The sequence below is a fragment of the Idiotropiscis lumnitzeri genome, unplaced genomic scaffold (genome assembly GCF_059441095.1).
Source record: "Idiotropiscis lumnitzeri isolate Australia: NSW breed Sydney's pygmy pipehorse unplaced genomic scaffold, RoL_Ilum_1.0 HiC_scaffold_43, whole genome shotgun sequence".
Taxonomy (NCBI): Eukaryota; Metazoa; Chordata; class Actinopteri; order Syngnathiformes; family Syngnathidae; genus Idiotropiscis; species Idiotropiscis lumnitzeri.
Genome location: NW_028283581.1, coordinates 818,444 through 829,976, shown reverse-complemented (window position 1 = coordinate 829,976; position 11,533 = coordinate 818,444). Strand labels below are relative to the sequence as shown.

Genomic DNA, 11,533 nt, shown 5'->3' with positions numbered 1-11,533 from the left:
GAACAACCATCTGCGCTCAAACTCACTCACAAATGCAACCTCCACACAGGAAAGCTGGGTCCCGGGATCGAACCCTGAACCTTGGGACTGCGAGCCGGATGTCCTAACCAGTCTTAACTCATTAAATACCAGCCATTTTCACTGGAGCAACCCACTCAATCCCAGAGTTTTCCTGGGTTTTGACTAATATTGCAAGGCCCACAGAATATTGTATTCTAATGCTATATAGACATGGAGCACACCCGAAGAAAGATGAGACTCTCTTCTTTCAACAGAAAAAAAATGTTTGTTCCTATCTTTTTCCATTCTTGAACAATCGGCATTTGAAAATAGCTAAATTTCATGAAAACTCCAATCCCTGGGGAAAAAACTGAGAAAATGAGCTTTTTGTAAACTGATGCATTTTGACCATAATTTGAACTTTGACACTATTATTTATGGCTTTTATGACACCTCTAACATCTAAATAATGCATGCCTTCTATAAAATAACAAAAAAAAGCACAAAAAATATGTTTTTGATAAAATAAATTTATTTGCACATAACACTAAACGACTGAACTGTTGAACTATGTACAAAAATGAAATACATCAGTGTCATACATACTTTTTTTTTGTGTGATATAAAATAAAACAGTTGCCTTGATGCAAGGGCACACAACATAGTTCACACCACATTCTTGTTTCACTCCGTTTGCCTTTGCGCAAACAGACCCGACACTTTCGTTGTGGTCTGGCTTTGCTGGTCCGTGGAAAATAGGCGAGCTTGTGTTTGTCCACTGGGGTTTGTGTGAAAATAATTGTCTGGGAAGTGATTGCTGGCATCCGCGATGTGCTGCAGAAGCTCATCCGTGAGAAACAGCTGCAGGAAATCAGCTGGCTCCTCAGACTCCAAATGGGCAGCGGCATTCAGTGGTCCAGGGGTTGCTGTAAAGTCGATTTTCCTCGGTTGCCATCCAGTGTGACGCCATCCGGAACCACTGCTTCCTGATGCACAACCTGTAAATTACAGAAATATAAACAATTGGAAATATATATTTATTGCTGCATTTTATTGCTGGCGTGTGAAGTTTCATATTATAATTTACCTTTCTTGACACCAACAAGACGAGGAGGAACTTTCTTGCCGCGGGATGCACAATCTGTGAATTTTAGAAAGTATGCATGATTACCACACCATTCAGTATTGTTGTTTCCTCGTCGGGGAGGAGATACGCTTGCGTCTAACTGCACATTTATGCGACATTTTCTGCCCGCAAGATGCATGATATGTACAATAAAAGCATGAGGGGTAAAACCACATGTTCAATGGTAACTTGCGAGCGCTTACCTCCTCGTTCGGGGGGATCTGGTGAGGACTCTCAGCTGCTTTGGCTATTGTCCGAAGGCAGGCGATGCAGGCCGCAAGGCACGCGCACCCTCTTTAAACGCCTGTTTGTTGTGACGACGACAAAGCGTCATCCTCTCAACCAAAGCGTCTCCATCGCCTTGATGCTTTTAGGAAGCTTTTTTTTACAAAAAAGCATTCCTCGATCGTCATTTGCTTGGAGGATTTCATTGCTAACGCTACTAATGCGACTGCTGCTAGTGCTGCCGATGCTGCTGCTACCCACGCTGCTCTCCACACTTATAAGTCTACCCCAGGATCCCGCCCCCCATTTGTACCTCTGGCGCAGATTCAAGGCGTATCTTTTGCACCTCTGCCCCCTGCTGGGTGATTTTTACATGATTCACAATGCGGACATGGCTGATTCTCAGTCAGAGGTTGCATCAGACCCTTATGTACACTATGACGTAAAAAAGACAGGAAACGTACTTATACGTCTTTGGTAGAGGGCGCCATTGCATTAAAAGACGTCTTTGTACGTCTAAGGGAGTAAATGAGTTGAACAAAGTACAGGGTCCTTCACCTGACTACAGATGATCTTCTGGGGACTTTATTTGGTTTTAATCACTTTTGGGGTCTGTATCTATGCACACTCCCTGGTTTTGCTACCTTCCCGGGTACCACATACACACTGCTTAGTTTCTCTGCCTTCGTGGGTACCACATACATATTGCTTGGTTTCTCTGCCTTCCTGGGTACGACATACACACTGCCTGGTTTTGCTACCTTCCTGGGTACCAGTCACACAAACGTCAGACGACTCAGCACATACCGACTGTCTCAGCACTACACACTTTCACTCCAAGGCAGTGCTGTGAACCAACTTACTGACAAGAGGTAGTATTTAGAATTTTAAAAAGTGCTTGAAAGGTTTTGTTCATGTAAAACCAACAGATTATGACATTATTATTATTATTTAAATCAGTATTAAACAGCATCAGCATAGGTTAAAGATATTATACAGACTATATACGATAAAAAAATACTAAACCACCCTTGCTTTTCCGTCATTTCTTGTATAAGTTAACACACAGATGTATAACATTTGTTTATACAAATATAACGATTAAAAAGTAGCTGATTAGAGTTTTAATTTTGTATTCATTAATCTGTAATAAAAATTGACATATTTTGGTTAATAAAATTAACAAGAAATAAAAGTAAAGGGTGTTCTAATACTTTTTTCAAGATTGTCCTAACATACATTTAATGTTTACAGTATATGTCTTCGGAAGAAGCGCAGCATTAGATTTTTTTTTTTGTTCTCTCTCTTTGACTTCTGAATTTGAATTTCTGTCACAGATGTGCTTGAATTCTATTTTGGATGATTTGTGTTAAACTGCACAAATATTTGAAGAGCCATAGAATTCAAGAATCACACCAGTGCTGCTACTCCTCCGAACGGGTGAACGCCCTTGATTAACAACCTGCGTTGAGGTGGCTTTTGAGATTCGTGGTGTGGGAGAAAAATCTCTGAAGGCATTCTTAGACTTCAAGAGAGGGTCCACAATTTTCAAAGATTCACTTCCGTCTGAATCAGAGGCCTCACTTGTATCCGGAATATATTCATCTCCACTGTCATCTGAGTTGGAGTAATAATGCTTATCCATTCCAAAGTCAGCCTGTTTTTTTAATCTAAAAAACAACAACAACGAAATATAAAGGATAGAAGGCAGGAGACCAATAAAATATATGCAATTTGCTTGTAAGATTCCCTGAAATCTATATGGGTTGTTTACCTGTATACTTTTGGTCCTCCTGAGCCTTGGGATAGTAATATGGTCTGGGTCTGAGGCGCAAAGTTCAGGGGCAGGATTTGACAATGATTCGTCAGAATCTGTGTCGTTATTCCAAGGAAGATTCAGCCCATATTTTTTGTCCAAGGGAGGAGACTGGGTTGCATCAGAGTCCAAGAGAAAATTGAGAACCCATTAAATACTTAATCCCCAGAGGAATCTGCACAGAAAAAGGTCTTAATTCTATTTGAAAAAAAAAAAAAAAACTAAAATATTGATGAATGATATGACAAAATAATGTAATAACAAAATTAATTGACCGTAACAAAAAGCTCCCGGGAGGAAAACTACATTAAATGTTTTTTTAACAGGGCAGTGAAAATATTGGAAAATAAAAACGATAATAAATAAAATAATATAAAAAAAGAATTCAATGTGTATCGATGGACCCATATGAAATACTTATATCGCTATGTACTTATCAGCCATATCGCCCAGCCCAATATGTAACTGCAACTTCAAAACCTCGGGCCATAACAGGATTGTAACATGGGATGCATATCTTCATTCCTAAATTTGTAGATCCCGAGGAGGCTGCTCAATGGTCCTGGTAATCTAAACCTCAACCAATTCGGTCACAGCCAATGTTCTCCATCCTTGTTAAGAAGTTTTGAAATGATTTAATAGATATACTATTGCAAACTATACCAGAATTTTAGACATTTTAAACTTTTGATCACAATTTTACCTATTTTCTAAAAATCTGAAGAATCCACATGCCAAATCACCTGCTGTAGACACATAGGTTCTGTTCTGACAGATAATTCAGTTACAGGTTGTGTACTTAAAGCCAATAAGAGGGCAATGCAGCAGTCGACAACCTGACGAAAGCTTAAGTCTCCCAATGAGAGAACTGTAGTGGCTGGTAGGTTCTTAGATTGTAACATAGTAAAGACATATACTAGGCATAACTGTATATCATATGATGATGAGGGAAAATATTATTAGCTACGATTTATGTCCAGATATATTAGAAAACTTGTCCAACCAGCACAGGTCTATCTAACTGTAATTTTAACATCTCAAGACACGACAGGATGACCACATGATACGCATACCTCCTTTTCAGAGTCTGTCAAAACTTGAGAAGGCTGCTTCGATGTTCTGGTGGCATCAACCTCAGCCGATTCAGTCATTGTCGGTTGTCCTCCATCCTAATGAACAAGTTGAATATTAATTTAATGAATTAAAAAAAGAAAATGGATCAGAATTTTACACATTTTAGGCTTTGGCCACCCAAAACAAAAACTAACAAGTTCACGAATGAAACAAAACCAATTACTTTAGCGCATGACAATTAATCTTCAGTAGAGATATGTTGTGACTGATATTTCAGTCACAGGTTGTCTTTTGAACGCCACCAGGGGCGCAATGGAGCACAGGACAGCCAAAAGTCTTCTTGTCGGACACCTGTAGTGGCTGGTAGGTTCTAAGATTATAACATAGTAAAGGCACATACAACTCCTAACTGTATTTCATATGATAATGAAGGAAAAGATGATTAGCTATGATTTATGTCAACAATAAAAATGGCTCTACGGGGTCCCCACAAACACAAACCTGACAGTTGGGTGTCAGATGGCCAACATACCTGACACGCAATTCAACTCAACTGGACCCCACAACACAAGAAAAAGCTGAGTGAGCCTCAAACCAGACATACACATTCACTGACAAATATCCTGTGACACCAGATATATTAGAAGTCTTGTCTAATCAGCACACGTCTATCTAACTGCAATTTTAACATCTCGAGACACGACAGGATGAGTACACGATACGCATACCTCCATTTCTGAGTCTGTAAAGCCTGGAGGAGGCTGCTTCGATGTTTTAGTAGCATCATAAATTTATTGAATTAATTATATTTGAGGTTGGATTAGATTTTTACACATTTTAAGCCTTAGCCACCCAAAACAAAACATAAGCTCATGAATGAAATAAAACTAATTAATTTCGCCCATGCCAATTAATCTTCTGTAGACACGTGTTGTGACCAGTGTTGTTTTTGGCAGGCATTTTAGATTTTGTCCAAGTCATTTGGACAAAGTGCTGATTTGTTTACATCACATTTAGTCATCCCAATTCGTTATAGTTTTAGTCCAGTTTTAGTCAACGAAAACTAAAAAAAGGGTTTTAGTCCAGTTTTAATCGACGGAAACGCAAAAAAAGTTTTACCCTAGTTTTCGTCAATTTATTCACAAAGGTTTTAGTCCAAGCGGCACGGTGGCCCAACTGGTTAGCAGGATGGCCTCACAATATTGAGGTCGTAGGTACGATTCTGGCTCCGGCCTTCCTGCGTGGGTTTCCTCTGGGTAATTCGGTTTCCTCCCATATTCTTAAAACATGCATGGCAAGTTGCTTGGACACTCTAATTGCCCCTAGGCATGAGTGTGAGCGTGGATGGTTGTTCGTCTATGTATGCCCTGCGATTGGCTGGACACCAATTCAAGGGTGTACCTCGCCTACTGCCGAAGACAGCTGGGATCGGCTCCAACACCCCCCGCGACCCTAGTGAGGAGAAGCGGTACAGATAACGGATGGATGGATGGATGGGTTTAAGTCCATTTGAGTTAAAACAAGGCATTCAAGGTTTCCACCCAAGACCCACCCCAAGACTTTTGGATGGACTACAAAGGATTCTTCATTACAAACAGAAAAAAGTGGCAACAGTGGAATCAATGCTCACTGCTCCAAAATAAGCAGAGAAGCAAAACATTTTGTTGGGCAACTGTTGTGGCTTTATTTCACTAAAAGCAACATAAAATAATTTATGAACCACATGCTAACAATTTTGTCTCGTCAACGAAAAAAATTCATGTACATCACGTCATGTTTTCGTCATAAAAGAACCTCGTTTAGCTTGTCATCGTCATTAAAAAAGGGGCGTTAACGAAGTATTTTCGTCATAGTCATCAGTGACGAAAACAACACTGGTTGTGACTGATATTTCAGTCCCAGGTTGTCTCCTGAACACCACCAATTGGGCAAGGGGGCGCAGGAAAGCCTGGGGTCTTCTATTTTTACAGTATAGAAAGGCTAAATATCAAATTGAAACAGTGTTTTATATCATGAATATACAGGGTTGGTGCTGGTTCTGGTAGGGAAACCACAACATAAAGATGTCCTTAATTAGTCCCACAATGGGTATATTTGCAATATGGCATATGATGGCCTAACAGGGCCACCGCCCAGAAAAGAGTAACGCAGAACTTTGTAATACTGTCACTCCCTGACCAGTTCGTTGTTCCTGAAGAGCTAAACTTTGACTCAGACCCACAAATTTGAATTACAGATAGTGGACAATGGAGAACTCCCCCAGTCAGTCAGCATGTTCAACTTCCATAGAAACCTCAACATACATTTATTAGATTGCCAAACTAATTGGAAACTACATCACCAGAACACCACAAGTGGGCTCTGTTATTGTACTTAAAGATGCATCTTACAAACCTGTGTTCTCCAAGGCCAGCTGGTCCATAGTCTTAAGTTATTTCTTCGCCAACATCAATGTCTCGGAGCGCAAACAGACAGAGGTGTGGTCTGTCCTCTGTTGTCTTCTTCTTCATTTTACAGTTGGGGTGCATGTGGTCATCATTAACCAGTCTTCCCAGACTGCCATCTTCTTGAGCGGCATCAACACTTAAAATAGATTTAAAAAAAAAAAAAACAATTATTCAATCAATGTCAGAAATTAATCTTTGAGACAATCTTGTGTACACAAAACATAAAAATAGGAAATCCACAATTTTTAAATCTTCTAAATCAAATCATACAAGAAATTTCTATTGGAATCAGACCCTATTAACAGCTTGTCTTTGAGACTTCATGGTCTATATTTTCATTTGTACAGATTCAACGCATGAATAAAAGTAATTACCGTATTTTCGCAGTCATAAGCAAACAAAGCGCCCTGTCAGTCGATGCGTCCATTAAATGGACAAAGTACCACTCACGTCCATCAGCCCTTGTCATCAACGAGCTGTTGGAAGTGCATGTTAGCACACCCTGCTGGGCAAAGAGTGAGTTGTCCATGCTTACAATCGACCGTGACAAATACACCATCTGACTATAATGTTTGGGTGATGGTGTTGGAAAAAGCTGGACAAAGGGCAGCTGTCCACAATGTTTTAGTCTGTCTTATCATTTATGTTATTGCAAGCAAGAAACGTCCCAGGTTTAGACAACAGACAAAAAGTCCAAAGCATAACAGCACATCTCTTTAAACAGCCATGCAAATCTCTCTAAACAGCTATGGGATTGTGGGTCTCTGCTCCCAGAATGCATTGCTTGAATTAGCTAAGGCTGAGTGGCTTTTGTATTATTTTCATTTTTTTGGGGTATATTGATGGCATGAGAGATACATGTTTGTGTTAATCTTATTTCTATGTTTCATTGTTTGCTTGTATGATGAGTTTTTTATTTTTTTTTGAAACCGTGACTCTAAGGAGTGTGGTGAGCAGCCAAGTCCCTCCCCTGACGTTGCTTTGTAGGCTATTGCCAATGCACCTAATATTGGCCTGAGCCATTGTCAGCTATTGTCAATAGAGACTTGGCGTCTGCTGCAACAATGGGGTGATTGCTCATGTTATTGGGGCATAGTAGGCTGCTATCGGCTGTGTCAGTGTGGGCAGCTCTGCCAAGTTCATGCTATGCTAACAGCAGCTGTGCTATCGTCTTGTCAGGCGGTGCGTCCAGTATATGTTACAAAGACAGAAATAGCGGCCTCAACAGGTGTTGCGCCCTTTGACACGGCGCGTCTTTTGGGTGCGAAAATACGGTATACATTTTTGCTTAGAGAATGATTTTTCCCCTAACACTTATGGGATGAGTATGTGTTTATTTTTTTAAATAAAAACAAAAATAAGATAACATCTCAATCTTTGCCTCACCTCCAAAAAGACAGTGCCTCTTCCATCCATCTTCCTGCGTTGAGATTTATCAGAATCTATCAATTTTCCTCTGTACTCCATAATAAAGAATAAAGTCATCTTTCCTGAAAGGGGCCTTGGTAAATACTCCTCGACCTAGTTAACAGGGAAATCAAGATAGCTTCGTCATATTTTTAAGCACACAAATAAGGAGTCATCATATTCATTTGGGCCACTATACTAATGTAGGGTGGTTTGAAACATTGCTTCTTGTGAGGGATAGAGCAGAGCCCTTCTTTATGATTTTAAAGGAACAGACCAGCCAAAATTCATTTTCCAGCATTGCATTAGCCAGTATGTATTAGGACTGAAAGTACAAATGTCAATGGCACCTGGTTACGTAAAAAAAAAACTTTAAGATTATTTAGTTTCATAACAATGACATACACTGTATACACAGTCATATTGGATCGCGTCACGTGATCTCTGTGACGTATAACGTGCTTTACACTAGACTATCAATATCGGACTTGTTCACCGGTCTATTGTGGTATAAAAATGCCGGAGGGCGTCATCAAGTACAGCCTTAATTTAGATAGAACTCCTACCATCAGGTTTCACGCTCACTGAAATAACTTGAAACTGACAAAAGAAAAGTTCAAGACACTCTTAATGTAAAATAACCACTTAAAAAACGATGTCAGCTTGGTTATCAGAAAACAATAATATATCTTAGCAAAAGCGTTAACATCATACCTTTAAATGAGTTTATATACTTCGCTTCTAACTCTGCAGTCTTGTCCAGACCCTTGACTGCATGTTCAATAGTATCCTGCTTTGGGGACTTCCTGCATCTCAGGGAAGGCATTGTTTATTCTATAAAGAAAAAAGACAGTTTTGTGTTGAGAATTATTAATACTATAGGCTAAATGGAGTTTTAACAATATCAGTGTAAGAAAAATAAATTATAAATTAAAAAAATATCAATCCCTCCATCCCAATTAACGATTTCAACCATAATAGTTTATATTGAAGTTTAAACAACAGACAGACAGATTTATGCAGTGTGACTACAAAAATCTTACCAAAATTGCATTCACAGTAACCTTTGCTTTAAGAATCATGTAATTAACCAGTGAACATCGTGTCTTACACAAAAATTAATGACAGAAATTATCATGGTACTTGCATTCTGTTGTTCTATAACAAAAGTGCAAGCTGTTAGCTCCGCAAAGCTAACGCAACAAGCTAGCGTCCCTCGTGCTCACATTCAATGCAAACCTGACCACCGGATGAAAATACGCGTCGGTTTAGTTCTTTAAATGAGTAAAAGCACCATGACGTTTTATAATTATTCAATGCTTAACTGGAGCTCGTCAATTATGTCGATGTAGGAGCACATGTTTGCTAGGCCAGTGTTGTAGGCCCACATCCATGGTGCTACTTTGTATAGTGTTTTCCACACAACTATCTCTAACCATGAACAAATGCACTCGAGGCATGTTTTGAATAAAAACAAACGAAAAACACTTACCTCTCCGTTTCAACAGCAGTTCGAACTTCGAAGTGGTGATATTCTCCAGCGTTAAGCACCTGCTCGAACTGCGAATAGGTCAAATTCAACAGCGTCTTTTTTCTGTCTTAATAAGGACGCGATGAGAGGAGGAGCGCTTGCCTTTTCGTCAGCACGCCCCGCGCGGGAGGTGCTGCTTTATCACTCTCTATCTGTGCCCGCCCGCCGGCATGTCGATAGAAAAATAATATTCCTTCAAACATTACTTTCATCTTCTTAACGTTTTGTAGTGAATTTAACAGGTTCACCACTTTTTTCAAATACACCAATGGAAAACAGGTCTTAATTGAGGAAACATACAAAGAGCGTCTCACAAACACCTTATGATGAGCAATGTAATTTGATCACGTTTTTTGTCACTGCCTGGACGTCGGTTCACTGGCCTGGTGGCAGTGGCTTGTAGACACTGTCACTGAGTGGGAACGGATCTCAAGGTGGGTCAAACTAACCCAAGCAGTGGATCGGTCCGTTTTTTAAATTTATTAATTTTTTTATTTTATGTATTTATTTATTATTTAATACAAGGGCTTCGGCTCACTACCAGTGGGCGGGACCAAAGAATTTGGGTTTCCTTTGAGCTAGGAGGCAGTCAAAGGCAGTCCAATCCCCGGCAACATAAAGCGCCTAGCTCTGGGGACATGGAATGTCATTTCTCTGGTAGGGAATGAACCCGAGCTGGTGTGTGACTAGACCAGTGGTTCTCAATTATTTCCTGTCATGCCCCCCCTACCAAGAAGAAAACAATTCGCACCCCCCCCCACCACAATTTTTTTTTACATTTCGTACTAATGTACATGTTCTTTGCATATTAATGTTAGATTGTCAATAAAATATCTTACCTTAACAAAGCTAAATTGATAAAAAAAAATATCATTTTGAGAACGACTATTGTGAGGATCTCGAAACTCAGTACTCTGTGGTGCTAATATTGATGAGATGATAAATATGTTGAAGCCACAGAACAAAAAGATTAGATATTGTTTGGAAATTAATGACGTACATAACAAAGGAATATCAGCCTTGATTGGAGTACATTACTGCATTTAAATTTTTAATAAAAACGAAACAATTATTGATGTTATGACCACTATGAAGAATTTAAAAAAACAATATATAGGGATAATTATAGTTTTCATTTTGTTATGTTTAGTCTGTTCATGTTGCATTATTTTTATGACAAAGATGATGGTTAATCGTAGGTTTGTTGCCCAAATGTACCGTTACAACCTGATTAATGTTGAGAATGACGAACTCAAACTGGACACTAAAACGTAAAAACACATGGACTTCTTGCCCCTGTCCACACACGTGCACACACACACACACACCATACACGAAGATCCGGGAGGTAAGGACGGCTGTCCTCTCCTACAACGAGGCAAGGGCCTCCACCAAGTCACCCCAGGGACAAGTTTTATTCCCTGATGGTCATCAAATTATGAGGATCTCATTCTACGCCGGAAGGGAGGAGGGGAATTTTTCCCTAATGTGAGGTTTTCGCTCCTCCACTGATGATCACACTGTTGTATGATTTCATTATGATGATCTGTCTTAAAGCCGTAAGGACATGATTTTTAAATCCACAACAGGGGGGAAATGTAAGATGGGCTGAGGATAGGTAATCAGTTTGTGTATTCATAATCATGTTTTTATACACTCATTAATGTTTAACACACACAGAGACACTTACTTGTTATTTTAACACACACACACACAGACACCGTATCCTGAAGATGTGTTTAGTTAAACTGACCTTGGGTTATGATTTTCTGCCTGCTGGAGTCCCTGGTGATTAGTTATTGATGCTTTAGTTAAACTGACCTTTATACCGTGAGTTATTGATGTTTTCTGTCTCTTGGTGATTAGTTGTTGATGCTTTTCTGTCTTCTGGTGATTAGTTATTGATG

General features: G+C 39.5%; 2 long non-coding RNA genes across 3 annotated transcripts; both read right to left on the bottom strand.

The window, feature by feature from the left end:
* Positions 1-720: 720 nt before the first annotated feature.
* On the bottom strand, positions 721-1,927 carry LOC148315754 (uncharacterized). The gene is made up of 3 exons (XR_015840619.1): positions 1,330-1,927; positions 1,088-1,141; positions 721-998 (listed from the first exon to the last, which is right to left on the bottom strand). It is a non-coding gene; the product is annotated as an uncharacterized LOC148315754 (long non-coding RNA).
* A 264-nt stretch (positions 1,928-2,191) lies between these two features.
* LOC148315753 (uncharacterized) lies at positions 2,192-9,773 on the bottom strand. 2 transcript variants are annotated; one of them, XR_015840615.1, is made up of 7 exons: positions 9,588-9,773; positions 8,810-8,929; positions 8,075-8,209; positions 6,636-6,824; positions 4,241-4,336; positions 3,126-3,342; positions 2,192-3,021 (listed from the first exon to the last, which is right to left on the bottom strand). It is a non-coding gene; the product is annotated as an uncharacterized LOC148315753 (long non-coding RNA). The 2 variants fall into 2 exon arrangements; XR_015840614.1 differs by having other exon boundaries at positions 3,126-3,278; positions 9,588-9,770.
* Between the last annotated feature and the right edge of the window lie 1,760 nt (positions 9,774-11,533).